Genomic DNA, 14,816 nt, shown 5'->3' on the forward strand with positions numbered 1-14,816 from the left:
TTTCACTAACATTTATTTAAGATTCCAGTTAAATCTGTTAACTGTAACCAATTACAATTACATTTATTTTACAATTTTCTGACTAACTTAAAGGAATTACAACTATTTTTTTATTTTAGAGTGTAATCACCCTTGTTTCCCTGTATTACAATTACATTTATTCTACATTTTAAGTACATTGTTTTGTCAGTAATGGTTTGGTTTTGTCAGTAATGTTTATATATATTCAATGACATCACACGCATCAATTTACATTTCCGATTCTTAATCATTGAAAACACTTGTAACACAGCCTAATTCCATCACACGTTATTTTCCGTACAATAGATTTGAATGTAATGATAAATGTTGACAGATTGCTCACTCAGGACAGTTCAATAGTCCCAGTTTAATAATCCCACTCTACAGAGACAGTAGAGTGGGATTAGTTGTGACTGATGTGGTGTAAAAAAAAAACTCAACAGCCATCAAGAGGATGAAGGTCGGACAAACACAGGTGCACTACAGCTGATGAGGATTTCTCACTTTAAATACACGTCTGTGTTGCTGCAGGTGGAGTGGGGATTTACAGTACACACACACACACACACACACACACACAAAAACCATCACCATCATCATCATCATCATCATCACCTGTTCATGATCACGACAGCTCAGTCTCATCGTTAACTTTCATTCCTGCAGGTACGAGTGTCGGTAACTTACCGTCTCTCTGCAGCTGCACTAACGCTGCTCTGCTCCCAGCATCAGTGAAAATGGTCAGAACATCAGCTCTCCTCCTCCTCCTTCTCTTCCTACTCTTTCTCTTCCTTCTTTTCCTTCTCTTCCTCTTCTTCGTCCTCGTGGAAGGTGAGAATCTCCTGTTTTGCTCCTCACTCCATCCATCGGCCGCTGAGTGTCTGTCAGCAGCATCCACTGATGTGAGAGCTGCCTAATGCTGCCACTCTCTGCTCTGGCTCTCCACGCTCTCTCTCTCCCTCTCCTTCTCTCCCTCTCTCTCTCCTCCCTCTCTCTCGCTCTGCCGTCTGCTCTTTTACCTCCTACATCCTCATTTGCTAGTTTCAGGAAAACAGAAAAAAAAAAGATTATGATAAATAATGCAGAGTGATGATGATTTCAGTCTGGCAGCTCAGCAACATTCGGATGCTACAATTAGTGGGAACATGAACGGGACAACGAGTCGTCAATAAAGAAATAAAGAGTTTAAAGGCCGACTACATCACGATGCAGTGACGACTACAACCATCTGTGATTCATTCACACTGTCATCCATCCATTGGCTATACTGCGGGTCACCTGGTCCATCACAGGGCCTACATGCAGAGACAATCCATCCCACACACTCACAATCACACCTACCCACCGTTGCCCTCATTTGGGGGCAAAATGCCAAGAACAAGGGCCAGTACAGTGTCAGTCTAAAAAAAAATTGTGTTATGCATGACAGAATTGTTTGTTGTTGTTGTTCGTTGACTCTCATCTTCAAGCATGATTAAATAAACTGAGACAGCTTCACATTTTAATCAGAGACTTATTGAATGACATATACAAAATCAATAGAATGACATTATAAGCTGATCTGAGCTCATGTTTTTCCCCTTCTGTATGAAGCGTAGTTGTTCAACTCCACAAACACAAGTTGAACACACAATACTTCTAAACTTAGGTCTTCACGTTAAGTTTTAAGGTGTTAGAAACAGATTGAAGTTTGTCTGTTTTGATAAGAAATGTTACTGTCATGTATAAGAGGTGCTCCATGTCTCACATCCGACTGATTAAAAAACCATTGAAGGTCGTATGGTAGTTGGTATCCCACACATATGTGTGTGCAACCAACCTGACGTACATGTTGTCTCCTCTCTGCAGCTGCAGAGTCACTGCGTTTCCTCCATTATTAGCTACGTTGCCTGTTGGGTGGTGATGTGTCATGACTATGACCTGGTTGTTCTTGAACAGCTGCAGAAATGACCCATCAGTGTTTCCACCGTGATAGAAGATGCTGAGGTAATAAACACCTGAGACAGGTGCAGTGAAGACACCTGTGGAAATAACAGCGTTATTAAACAGTGTTATGTTATTGTTTATTTATTTTTTACTTGTGCACACTACAAACCCAGGGCAAACTTACTGGATTTTTTAAATTCACTACAATTCCTAACTAATAAGTTGAAGATTTAACATGCAAACTCTCATAGTTTTGTCACTCTGTTGACTTAATGATTAAATCTACTTACACCTCATATTGAAACTCAGTAATCTTAACTCAATAATGAAGGAAGCAGAGATGCAGGAGTTTTACCTGAGAATGGACTGTAGGCGTTACCAATGTTCGTTGTCACCTTTCTGTAGACCAGAGTTACGTCCGTGTTGAAAGGTCCAAAATGTACCTCACCTCGTCCCAGTGCTGCACTGAACGCCACCTTGGTTCCTGTGTAACATAAATCACCAATCAATCATCACATTTCACCTCTTGAAACATATGTGAATTCTTTTTTGGGGTCTTCCCTTTACCTTGGTTCCTCAGCTCCTGAATCTGCGCCTCACTGCCACTCAGCTTGGTTTCCACAGCTTGCAGTTTCTGCTTCATGGCACCAAACTCTCTCAGGAGCTCACACATATCAGTGTCACATGTCTGTATTTCATTAGGTGATTCTTGATCAGCAGCCTTGTCTTCATACTGGGCCAAAATCAAGCCACAGAACGGCAAAACAAACCACAAAACGGCAGAATTCATCTTCCGAGGTTGTTCACTCAGTCTCCAAAGCTCCCGACGACTGTTGATGTCGCGCCTCTAGCTGTTCTTATACTGTGTTTGTCAGTTAATGTGTAACGTGTGATCTCACACTCTTCATTATCTTAAGGAAGAATATTATCAGATTCTCAGAAGACCAGCAATAAGGAAGCAATGACATATTGTTGGTTATCAATTATTCACTGCTGTAAACAATTTGTTTTGAAAAATGATGCAACCCATTAAGACGTTCTCTTGCAAGCCATTTCCAAGCTACTTAGAATCCAACCACTGTAATTTTATCTGACAAAACCGCAAAAAACATAAATTAAAGGCAATGATTGTGTTGCAGTTTCACCTATATATACACTCAGGGCCGGCCCTAGCATTTTGGTGGCCCTAAACAAGATTTTTGTTTGTGGCCCACTCTAAGCGCAAACACCAAATCACATACACTGCTTAAAACTGAATACAGACATGTTTAATAGACAGATGTAACAATACTCAAGTGTTTTATGTCTAATCTTCCGCTCTAAGTACACTGAGGCCAATTTGTCCTAGAACACCGTATAAAGAAATAATTTAGGCCAAATTTTCTGAAAATTTTCAAATCCCTTGTGAAAACACTCCTTCAGTCATGAGAATGAACTGTTTTGGTGCTTGAAATAGGATATGAATACAGTAATAGATAAGTGTAGAAAACAAGTCTAAAATGAAATTTTGTAAAATCGCCTTTTGAGCATAAATGTTGTCATTCTGGCATTCTATGTTCACCAAATGTCTCAAATGTGAGATAAAAGAAGCTGAATATTGACTTCAAAGCTTCATCAGATTTTTTAAATGAGAAATTAAAACAAAAATATTTACTAAATAAATGGAATTGTTGTGCAATGAAATAAATGGAAAACACACAATTTACATTGTTCATATAGTGTTGTCACTGTGTCTGTGCTGTGTGAAAGGTAAAAAAAAAAAAAAAAAAAAGTGTAGAGCTCAACAGGTCTGTATACAGAGCTGGAGCTGAGTTTAAGTCTGAACTTTCTCATATATATTTTTTTTTAAATAACCATGCTCATCAGATGAGTCAAAACTTTCAGTGTCTGAAGCACCGTCATCACCGCTTCTCTCTCTCTCCTAACGATTCTGTGGGTTTGAAGCTTCACCGTTGTTTTAATTGACAGGTTCGGTCTCCTCTGCCGTCTCTCTCCATGCCAGCCACTGTAGGTAAACCATGGATAGGAAGGACCTTAGTGATCCCAGAGTGCCAATTGGTTGGCCGAAGTTGACTGACAGGCGATTCAACCAATCACGTATGCTCAAGTTGACGGACAACGGATTCAACCAATTACGCACAGTGAGAGGGGGCGATGCGTGCACCATGCTCTGTTATTGGCTCTCAAACCCTGGCTGTGAATAACGTAGGTCATCGAGGGCAGGTGTATTTGAAAGAGGAGAGCCGACCCTCGGTCACGGGAGCAGTTAAACCACTTTTCTACGGCGTAAAATGACCGAAATATAAACAAAAACATATCAAGACCGTCGCGTAAACGCGCGCGCCGACCGCAGTGTTAAAATGACTTGAACTGAACCCCAGTACCTTCTGATCATGTGGCCCCACCTGCCGGCTGAGGCCCTAAACAACCGCATAGAGTGTTTATGCCAGGGGCCGGCCCTGTATACACTACCAGTCAAAAGTGTTATTACAGTACAGTGTAGACTCATACTCATACTCATCAAAACTATGAAAGAACACATAGAGCTATGTAGTAAAAGTCTTAATTAAAACAAAAGTGTTATCTGTCACCTGACCTAAACCCAGTTGAGATGGTTTGGGATGAGTCAGACCACAGAGTGAAGGCAAAACAAGTGCTCAGCTCCTCTAGGAACTCCTTCAAGAAACTCCTTGGAAAACCGTTCCAGGTGACGACCTCATGAAGCTGATGACAGAATCAAAAGTGTGCAAAAAGCTGTCATCAAGGCAGAAGGTCGATACTTCAAAAAACCTAAAATACAAAACATATTCTTCTTTGTTTAACAGTTGTTTACTAACATAATTCCACATTTATTCCTCCATAGTTTTGATGTCTTCAATATGAAATTACAACATAAAAGATTAAGACAAACCATTGAATGAATAAAAATGTGTCCAAACTTTTGGTAGTGTACAAAAGGACCAGATCTGCTAGTTTCTCCAATTTATCTGTAACAATCGCTCCCCTTGGTCTCTTTGAAATTCAAATGGATGTGAAGGTAAAAAATTAAGAGATATATCTAAATGCTGAAATTCAACTTTTCTGGATTGTTTTACCTTTTAATATTCTTCTTTCTTTCTTTTTATTCCTTACTTTACTCACTTCCAAACACTCCACATCTTACGATCTTTGGCATTTTGCATTTTTACAGTCATGTTTTGCTCAGTGTGTGGGAAGTTGGGGTAGGATGTTGGATTTATTAGTGGCTTTAAAGCCCTTTGCTTTATATACAGGAAAGCCATTTAGGTCAGTAGTTTAATGAGCGACTGACTGTTTATTACTGAATGACAGACAAGCCAAGGTCACAGGTCCCTAACAGCAGATATAGCTGTTGAGCTGTGCAATTTATGTATATCCACTGTTGTTGATGATGTTTTGCTTATTATTTATTGTACGTGAGTTTGAGATGAAATGTTGATGATGACGATGATGATAGTAGTAGGGCTCTTATCAGTGTGTGTGTGTGTGTGTGTGTGTGTGTGTGTGTGTGTGTGTGTGTGTGTCTGGATGCTGCTCTTTGGACGCACAAGTACATTTCGTTGTGCTGTTTGTTTTTCTAAACTGCACAATGCCAACAAGGTGATTTGATATGACTGATTTGCAGAGGTTTTATGATAAACCACATTTTCTTTTGTTCTGTGCCTTATAGGTATAGGCTTATAGGTTACTCTTAGTACAGTAGATCACTTATTTTGCTAGCACCAACCAAACACACATAATTTTACTAGGAACACCCAATTTAGCGCCCCTTATCTGGGATCTTAGTAGATCTGACCCTAAGTTCCTCAATCTTTTAAAATGCAGTTAATAAAAACAGCCTCAGATTGGAAATGTGTATGGCATATTTTAAAAAAATCTTTAAACTGGACGTTTGATTTTGATATTTGATACCAGTCAACAACAACACAGACAGATCCACATAGATGATAATTCTTAGAGGGTTCAAAAGTAACCCCCTTTTCCACCAAACTGGTTCCAGCGCTGGTTCAGAGCCAGTGCCTAACTTTGCTTTTCCAAACTGCTTCCAAGCAAGGCCCAACTCTGAGCTTGTCCAGAGCCAAGAACCAATGACGCACCAATGATGCAAGAAGGCTGGGGGTGGGGTTACCTGACCAAACAGCAAAAAACAATAAACTGCCATTTTTAAAACAGCAACGAGTGAGTCAGTTGCATCTACTAAAGCCAGCAATATTTGTGTTTTCCACTTCTGGATTGCAATGTAGGCTTTTAAAGACAAGAGCTAACAACATTTACTGACACAAGCACAATTTTAAAGCCCCTACAAAGAACTTTCATTTTGTGTTGATTTTGACCACACCTGTGGACAAAAGCGGTAGTTGCCGGAATGAAGACTGCATTCCCCATGAGCTCTTGCACGTATTGTCGTAAATACGCGCTCCAGACCAACTTTTTGAGCAGGCTGACTTTATAGCCCAGGACGGGTGCTCGCAAGTGTGGGTGAGAGGAGCTGAGACTCGGCTGGCTGTATAAAGCAGCCATCTCACTCTCACCCACTGGCCCAGGTGTTTGCAACTTGGGGCCAATGAGGAGAATCGAGGCTCGGTTGACCGGCCTGGTCTTCGGTCACAAAAAGCACTGTGTCGGCTCGGTCTGTGGCACCAGGACCACTGAGGTTAGTGACACCGAGCTGTCCTGCCTGTCTTTTTGGTCAGTGTATTGTCGGTTTATGCATTGTATATGCCTGTTCCCGTTAAAAATAATAATTTGTGATATTTGAGTAAATAGATGGGTAAAATGTAAAAAAAAATTGTGTAAAAAAAATTATGAAAATGATTAAATTCATGAAGTGATGTCAGATTTTTGACTCTCATCTTCAAGCATGAATAAATGAACTGAAACAGCTTCATGTTTTCAACAAATTAAAGAGACTCATAGCATGACATAGGACATACAAATACAAAATCAGAATGGCATTATAAACTGATCTGAGCTCATGTTTTCTTCTGTATGAAGCGTAGTTGTTTAACTCCACAAACACAAGTTGAACACACAATACAATACTAACTCAGATCTTCACCTTAAGTTTTAAGGTGTTAGAAATAAACACAGACTGAAGTTTGTTTTGCTTTGATAAGAAATGTTTCTGTCATGTTAAAGAGGTGCTCCATGTCTCACATCCGACTGATTAAAAAACCATTGAAGGTCGTATGTTCGTTGGTGTGGGCATCCAACTTAACATACACGTTGTCTCCTCTCTGCAGCTGAAGGGTCACTGCGTTTCCTCCAATATTAGCAACGTTGCCTTCTGGTACATGATGGGTCATGACTATGACCTGGTTGTTCTTAAAGAGCCTCAGGGTCGCCCCATTATGGTGTCCACCGTGGTAGAAGATGCTGAAGTAATAAACACCTGAGACAGGTGCAGTGAAGACGCCTGTGGAAATAACAGTGTTGTGTTTTTATTTTTTATTTTTTACTTGCACACACTACATACCCAGGGCAATAACTCATTGGATTTTTTTTATTCACTACAATTCCTAATTTATTATAATAAGTATTGCATTTAACATGCAAACTCCTGTAGTTCTTTTTAGTACGTCACTCTATTGACTTAATGATTAAATCCACTCATATTAAAACTCAGTAATCTTAACTCAAACATGAAGAAAGCAGGAATGCAGGAGTTTTACCTGTGAATGGACTGTAGGCGTTACCAATGTTCGTTGTCACCTTTTTGTAGACCAGAGTTACGTCCGTGTTGAAAGGTCCAACATCTACCTCACCTTCTCCCAATGCTGCACTGAACGCCACCTTGGGTGTTGCTGTGTAACATAAAACACCAATCAATCATCAACTTTCACCTCTTGCAACATATGTAAATTATTTTTTGTCACTGTAACTTCACTTTACCTTGGTTCCTCAGCTCCTGAATCTGGGCCTCGCTGCCACTCAGGCCTTGTCCACACGAGCCCGGGTATTTTTGCAACCGTGAACATATGTTCCCGGTTGTAACCCTGAAACCGTGGTTTTTTGAAACCGGAGTCCAGGGTGGGGTTTTCGGCCGGGGTTGGTTTCACCGGGTGTGTGTGGACACTGCAACCGTGATTGTCTTTCTCGTTTACGTCATAGCTGCACACGTGCTGATGTAAACACTGCCAGCTGCAGAGGTTGTTTGCAGCGGTTTGCAGAAGTTGACGTGAGCTCGCAAAAATGGAGGTGACAAAGTGGATTTTTATTATTTCACTTTTTTTTTCTTTTTTTTTTTTACATCATCTAAATGCTATTTGTATAGTTTTTCGATGAGAAAAATATAACAAAACGGTCGTCAGGGCGATCCTCTTGTCAGCTCCAAAATCACCCTCAATCACAGGTCTGGTTTTCCACACAGCATCATTTACAGTAACAAGTGACACTACAGATAGTTTTGAAATTGTTTTTGCGCATGTTTTCATCCATAAAATGACCAAAAATGAACACTATAAGCGGATTTCTTGATAACGAATTATTTAAACAGCATTTCTATAGGAATGATTCCGTCCCAAGCCTTTTGATCCATAAGCGGTTTCCACTGTATTTTGATTGGTTCAAACAGCCTTCCACACGTGCATTGCATCACTTGGTAGCGGATTCCACGGTTGCGTGTGTACGCAGTGTTTTTATTACACCACTCGTGTGGATGCGGAGCAAAACTCCGGTTTCAAAAATACCCGGGCTCGTGTGGACTAGGCCTAAGCTTGGTTTCCACAGCTTGCAGTTTCTGCTTCATGGCGCCAAACTCTCTCAGGAGCTCACACATGTGACTGTCACATGTCTGTGTTTCATTAGGTGATTCTTGATCAGCAGCCTTGTCTTCATACTGGGCCAAAATCAAGCCCCAGAACGGCAAAACAAACCACAAAACGGCAGAATTCATCTTCTGAGGTTGTTTACTCAGTCTCCAGAGTTCTCGATGACGGTTGATGTCGCGACTCTGGCTGCTTTTATACTGTTCAGTGTGTAACTCTTTAAACGTGTTGTGTAACACTTGGTTTTCTTTTAATGTGTAACGTGTGAACTCACATGTGGCTTCATTATCTTAAAGTTAATATCCCGGGCAGCTGGACTAACAATCCAGATTCAGACTTTTTTATAACCAAATACCAAATAGTTTCTGCTTTCTTTAACAGTTGTTAACATAATTCCACATTTGTTCCTTCATAGTTTTGATGTCTTCAATATGAATTTACAACATAGAAAGTACCGTATTAAAAATTAAGAAAAACCATTGAATGAATAAAAGTGTGTCCAAACTTTTGTGTGGTAGTGTTTTTCAAATACTTACAAAAGGACCAGATCTACTAGTTTCTTCAGTTTGTCTGTAACAATCGCTCCACTTGGTCTCTTTGAAATTCAAATGGCTGTGAAGGTAATGATCAGGAAGGTACCAAATCCATACAAATACACCTGCAAATACCTTAACCTAGAAGGTTATGGTACTTGCGCCAAAGTCGCATTATTGCGACAGGCAGCATTCCTGGTTAAAACAGCCCATATCTTTAAATCTACTGCCCTATATTGTTACTGCTTGGTATCATTAGTCGGCAAACACACTCAGTTTCAATCCTGACGTCATTTGTGGGTGTGTTTTTAAGCAAAATATCTGAGAAAAAAAGAGTTTGACTGGAGCGCAGCCACTCCTCTTTCAGGGGCTCCCGCAGCTCGAAGCTGAACAGGAAGGGATCTTCAGGTGTTGAGAAACATCGTGTATGTGTGTGTCCCCGTGTGGCAGACTGTAAATGTACAGAAAGAAATATTTTTTCTGTGTAAATAGGCTATGTTTCAAATTTCAGTTTTACTGAAAGTCACGTAATCCAATGTGGCTGCCACCTGGTGACGTCACAATATGCAAATTAGAATGGCTTTTAACACCTTGCCAGGAGGACTACAGACGGAAACTAGCCGTTTGCTAACACTGGCACCTTTACATTTTATTATGTTCATTAATGTGCATTGTCCTCCTTAAAGCAGAAGTAAGCGATCCGGTCGTTTTGGCTAATGCTGCGTTCCAGGCAGGCTTTTGAAACCGTAAATTACAGCTTCATGTCACAACTTACGACTTTGTAGCGTTCCAGGCAACCCACTCGTGTTTTTCCGACCTGTTTTACCTGTGAAAGTCACTATAACGGCCACTCATAACTTCCGACCCGTGAACTCGTACCAGATCGAACTGGTACGACTTCACAGGTCGGAAAAACACGAGTTACGAGTTGCCTTGAACGCACCATAACAGTCCTCGTCCCTACGTCACCACATTCACGCGCAGTGGCGGCTGGTGGTCAAATTAGTTGGGTGGGCTAATAAATAAATGATACCCATTAAATGGTTAACACAGCTAAAAGTTAGGGTTATCCCATCTCACAAAAGTATAGCAACTAACTAGGCCTACACACTGCATTAAGTAGAAGGGTCTAGTCCAAAAAAATAAAAAATAAAAAACTTCACCTGGTTATCTCACACATACACACACAGTTTATCTCTCTCTCTCTCTCTCTCTCTCTCTCTCACGCACGCACGCACACACACACAAACACCTACACACACAAACACACACACACACGTACGCACGCACGCACGCACACACACAAACACCTACACACACACTTACACACACACACACACACACACACACACACACACGTACGCACGCACACACACCCGACGATATTGCTCAATTAAAAAGACGAAATATGCAGCTCATATCGACGGCCTTTCTGGTCTGTTATCGCCATGTCATGGTGCTCCTGGTGAGTTTAGAAACTAGATTCTCCACTTCGTTCATGTTAGCAAAGACAGTTTAGAGCAGTAAAGCAATGCTACCTGTGATGCTAGCGCCTAGCGCCGCTGTTTCTGTCTTCCCCCTCCCACAACAACACTTTTCCTCCGGTTCCTGTCATTGGTCTGAAAACAGCGGTGTTGGGCTAAATGAAATTAGCCCCAATGACAAGTGAATCAAGGGGGCGGGACATGACGCCTGTCAATCATTGACCCTGCGTCAGCCCGCTGCTGATTGGTCAGAACCGATCGGCCTGTGGGCTGAATGAAATTAGCCCCAACAGTCGGTCAATGGCGAGGGCGGGACATGAGACCTGTCAATCATCCACAGTCGGAAAATGAATGAGAGCAGACTCGGTGAGCTGGGGCTGATTAAAATTAGCCCATTTAGAGATATCCTGTGTTTTTCTCGAAACTATTTAATATTGTTGCCAGTTCCGATTTTACTAAGACTTAGAACAATCTTTTGTATGTTATTTAGAGAATATAATATAGGCTATATATAATATTTTTTCCTCATCTTTTGTTGTGTAATGCAGGGAGGGCTTAGCCCCACTAGCCCATTGATACCAGCCGTCACTGTTCACGCGCATCCCTTGGCTGCACACACAGCCCTTTATGCCGTTCTCTCTCCTCATTGGATAAAAACTGTAGGATACGAGAAAAGTTTTCTCCTCGGCTCAGAGCAGAGCAGAGTGACTGACAGACCAAACACTCTATGTAAGTGATTGCTGTCGGAAGATATAACTATTTAAGACTTATATTAACACAAATATATCGCTTACTTCTGTTTTAAATAAATAAATATAAAATAAATAAATAAAAAATAGATGAGTAAATTTACTCCTAGCTATCACAAACTTTAGGTCATTATGAATATTTTTCTCATTTACACCATAGGTTTATCCCTCACCACTTGCAAGCTACAGCCTTGTGAAATCTTGAAATCCAAACTTAATATTTTCCTAAATAAGATTATATTAGATAATATTAGAGGGTTAACACATTAACCTGTTTGTGTGTGTCTGTTCATTCAGTTGTAAGCAGTGTGTGTGATTTGGTGTTTGCACTTGGAGTGTTTTGGGGGCCACAAACAAGATCATGTTTAGGGCCACCAAAATCCTAGGGCCGGCCCTGTATGAAGGACTCGTGTGTGAATAACTGAACCAATAGCCTAATAGCTAAGGACTACAGAACAAGAAGGCACTGCAAACGGATTTGATTTGGATATGTTTCTCTAGAGACTTTCTATTCTTGCATATTTGTCTTCTCTATTGTTTAGAGACAGCAGGCCTATACGGTTGTTCATAAAGGGTTAAAAAAAATGTGACGGTGGGATTTAAACATTAGCTCGGGTAAAAGGATGGCAGCTGAAAAAAAAAGGATGGCAGCAGGAGCAGCGCTACAAGAAAGGTAGAACAAGTTCTCTGGGAACATGAGGAGCAAAAACACATCCTTCACCATAACACTGAGGTGCACAGACGTGTTTCTGCCCCCGCCCTGCCGAATGAACGGGCAATTGAAAAAAAAAAACAGCATGTAACCCAGTTCTTTACTACAACAACAACAATATCCTTCTACAAATGAACGATCGCCCCCGTATAATCGTGTAACTTCGGCTAATCATGATGTAACTCACTCTCAGTGGTCATCAGAGACAGGTGATTGAGTCCAGTTTGGCCCATATGGATCTCAGTTATAGGCTAGTTGTTGGTCTCTTTTTTCTTTCTCCCACCTTGCGCTCTGCTTTCGGGCTCCGCTGTTTTTTCTCTCTCTCTGTGACCGACATGATCTGACCAATCCCGGGGCCCCTCCACACGCGGGGCCCCTATATAGGCTGCAGCCTAGGTAAGCCTGTGCATTAATCCGCGCCAGAGTGTGTGTGTGTGTGTGTGTGTGTGTGTCTGGAGGCTGCTCTTTGGACGCACAAGTAAATTTTGTTGTGCTGTTTCTGTTTTTCTAAACTGCACAATGACAATAAAGTGATTTGATATGATTGATTTGCCGAGGTTTTACGATAAACCAAATGTTCTTTTGTTCTTTGCCTTATAGGCCTATCTCCTCATCTTCTCTTCACTTCATCTGCTCTATTCTTGTTTTACCAATAATCCCCCACGTTTCTTCTGCTGCAGCTCGACAATATGTTTATTTGCCCCTCTCTATTAATCCATCGGACCAAAAAACAGAACTCATTTAAATACTGCAGTTTGCGAGTGTTGTCATTTAGTGGGTTACTCTTAGTAGATCACTTATTTTGCTAGCACCAACCAAACATGCAAAATTTTACTAGGAGCACCCAATTTAGCGCCCCTTATCTGGGATCTTAGTACATCCGACCCTGCGAGTCCCTCAATCTTTTAAAATACAGTTAATAAAAACAGCCTCAGATTGGAAATGTGTATAACGTAAAAAAAAAAAAAATTTTAAATCTTTAAACTTTAGACCTTTGATTTTCATATTTGATACCAGTCAACAACAACACAGACAAATCAATGATGTCACCTCATGACAGACTAAAGACTCAGGATGCCCATGAACACAGCACTAAAACAACATATACTGTGTCATGGAAAGGTTTGGGCACCCCTGATCAAAATGTCTGTTAACATGAAGCAAGTGGAGGATGAAATAAGCATAAAGTTAGACATGAAACACTCTTTTGCAATATTTTAATCAACATCAGTGTGTTGTTTTTGTTTTCTACAATTCTAAAGAAAGCGGTGTATATGGCTCACATCTTACTGATTAAAAAACCACTGAAAGTCGTATGGAGGTTGGTTGCCCACACGTGGGAATGTGCAGCCATTTTAACATACACGGGGTCTCCTCTCTGCAACTGCAGGGTCACCGAGTTGCCTCCATTATCAGATGTGTCAATGTGATCATGTGTCATGATGATGATGTCGTTGTTCTTGAACAGCAGCAGCTTCCCTGAAAGTCCGGGTCCAACATGATAAAAGATGCTGAAGTAATAAACACCTGAGACAGGTGCAGTGAAGACACCTGTAGAAATAAACAGTGTTTGCCACATTATTGCACACACTACAAACCCATGACACCAACTTTTTCTGTTCAATTAATAATTTATTAAGTGTAAGAGATTAGTGCATTTATGCAAACTCTCATAGTTCTTATTAGTACCTGTGAATGGACTGTAGGCGTTACCAATGTTTGTCATCACTTTTTTGTAGACTAGAGTTACGTCCGTGTTGAAAGATCCAACATGAACCTCACCTTCTCCCACTGCTGCACTGAACACCACCTTGGGTGTTGCTGTGTAACACAAATCACCAATCAATCATTCATTTTACTTCTATGAAAGGTGCTATACAATTAAATGTATTATTATTATTATTATTATTATTATTATTATTATTATTATTATTATTATTATTATTATTATTATTATTATTATTATTTCACCTGTTGTTGTTCACCATATGTGAATTATTTTTTTGTGTCACTGTAACTTTACTTTACCTTGGTTCTTCAGCTCCTGAATCTGGGCCTCGCTGCTGCTCAGCTTGGTTTCCATAGCTTGCAGTTTCTGCTTCATGGCGCCAAACTCGCTCAGGAGCTCACACATGTCAGTGTCACAATGTTTTTCATCTCCTGTTTCATACTGGGCCAAAATCAAGCCACAAAACGGCAAAAGGAACCACAAAACGGCAGAATTCATCTTCTGAGGTTGTTCACTCGATGACGGTTGATGTTGTGCCTCCAGCTGCTTTTATACTGTTCAATGTGTAGTGGGATATTTGGTTTCCCTTTAAACATGTTGTGTAACACTTGGTTTTCTTTTAATGCATAACGTGTGAACTCACATGTGGCTTCATTATCTTAAAGTTAATATCCGGGGCAGCTGGACTAACGATCCAGATTCAGACTTTTTTATAACCAAATACAAACTCCTCATTGTCCTTTTAACTAATTTTGATTTGTTTAACAGTTTCTGCTTTCTTTAACAGTTGTTTACTAACATGATTCCACATTTGTTCATTCATAGTTTTGATGTCTTCAATATGAATTTACAACATGGAAAGTACCATATTAAAAAT

At 40.5% G+C, this 14,816-nt stretch overlaps 2 long non-coding RNA genes across 2 annotated transcripts; both read right to left on the reverse strand.

The window, feature by feature from the left end:
* Positions 1-1,980: 1,980 nt before the first annotated feature.
* LOC311001727 lies at positions 1,981-7,900 on the reverse strand. The gene is made up of 3 exons (XR_014596198.1): positions 7,858-7,900; positions 7,638-7,769; positions 1,981-2,042 (listed from the first exon to the last, which is right to left on the reverse strand). It is a non-coding gene; the product is annotated as an uncharacterized lncRNA (long non-coding RNA).
* Positions 7,901-13,496: 5,596 nt separating this feature from the next.
* LOC311001728 lies at positions 13,497-14,450 on the reverse strand. The gene is made up of 3 exons (XR_014596199.1): positions 14,239-14,450; positions 13,900-14,031; positions 13,497-13,761 (listed from the first exon to the last, which is right to left on the reverse strand). It is a non-coding gene; the product is annotated as an uncharacterized lncRNA (long non-coding RNA).
* Positions 14,451-14,816: the final 366 nt, after the last annotated feature.

This window comes from Trachurus trachurus (genome assembly GCF_905171665.1).
Source record: "Trachurus trachurus genome assembly, chromosome: 18".
NCBI classification, from domain to species: domain Eukaryota; kingdom Metazoa; phylum Chordata; class Actinopteri; order Carangiformes; family Carangidae; genus Trachurus; species Trachurus trachurus.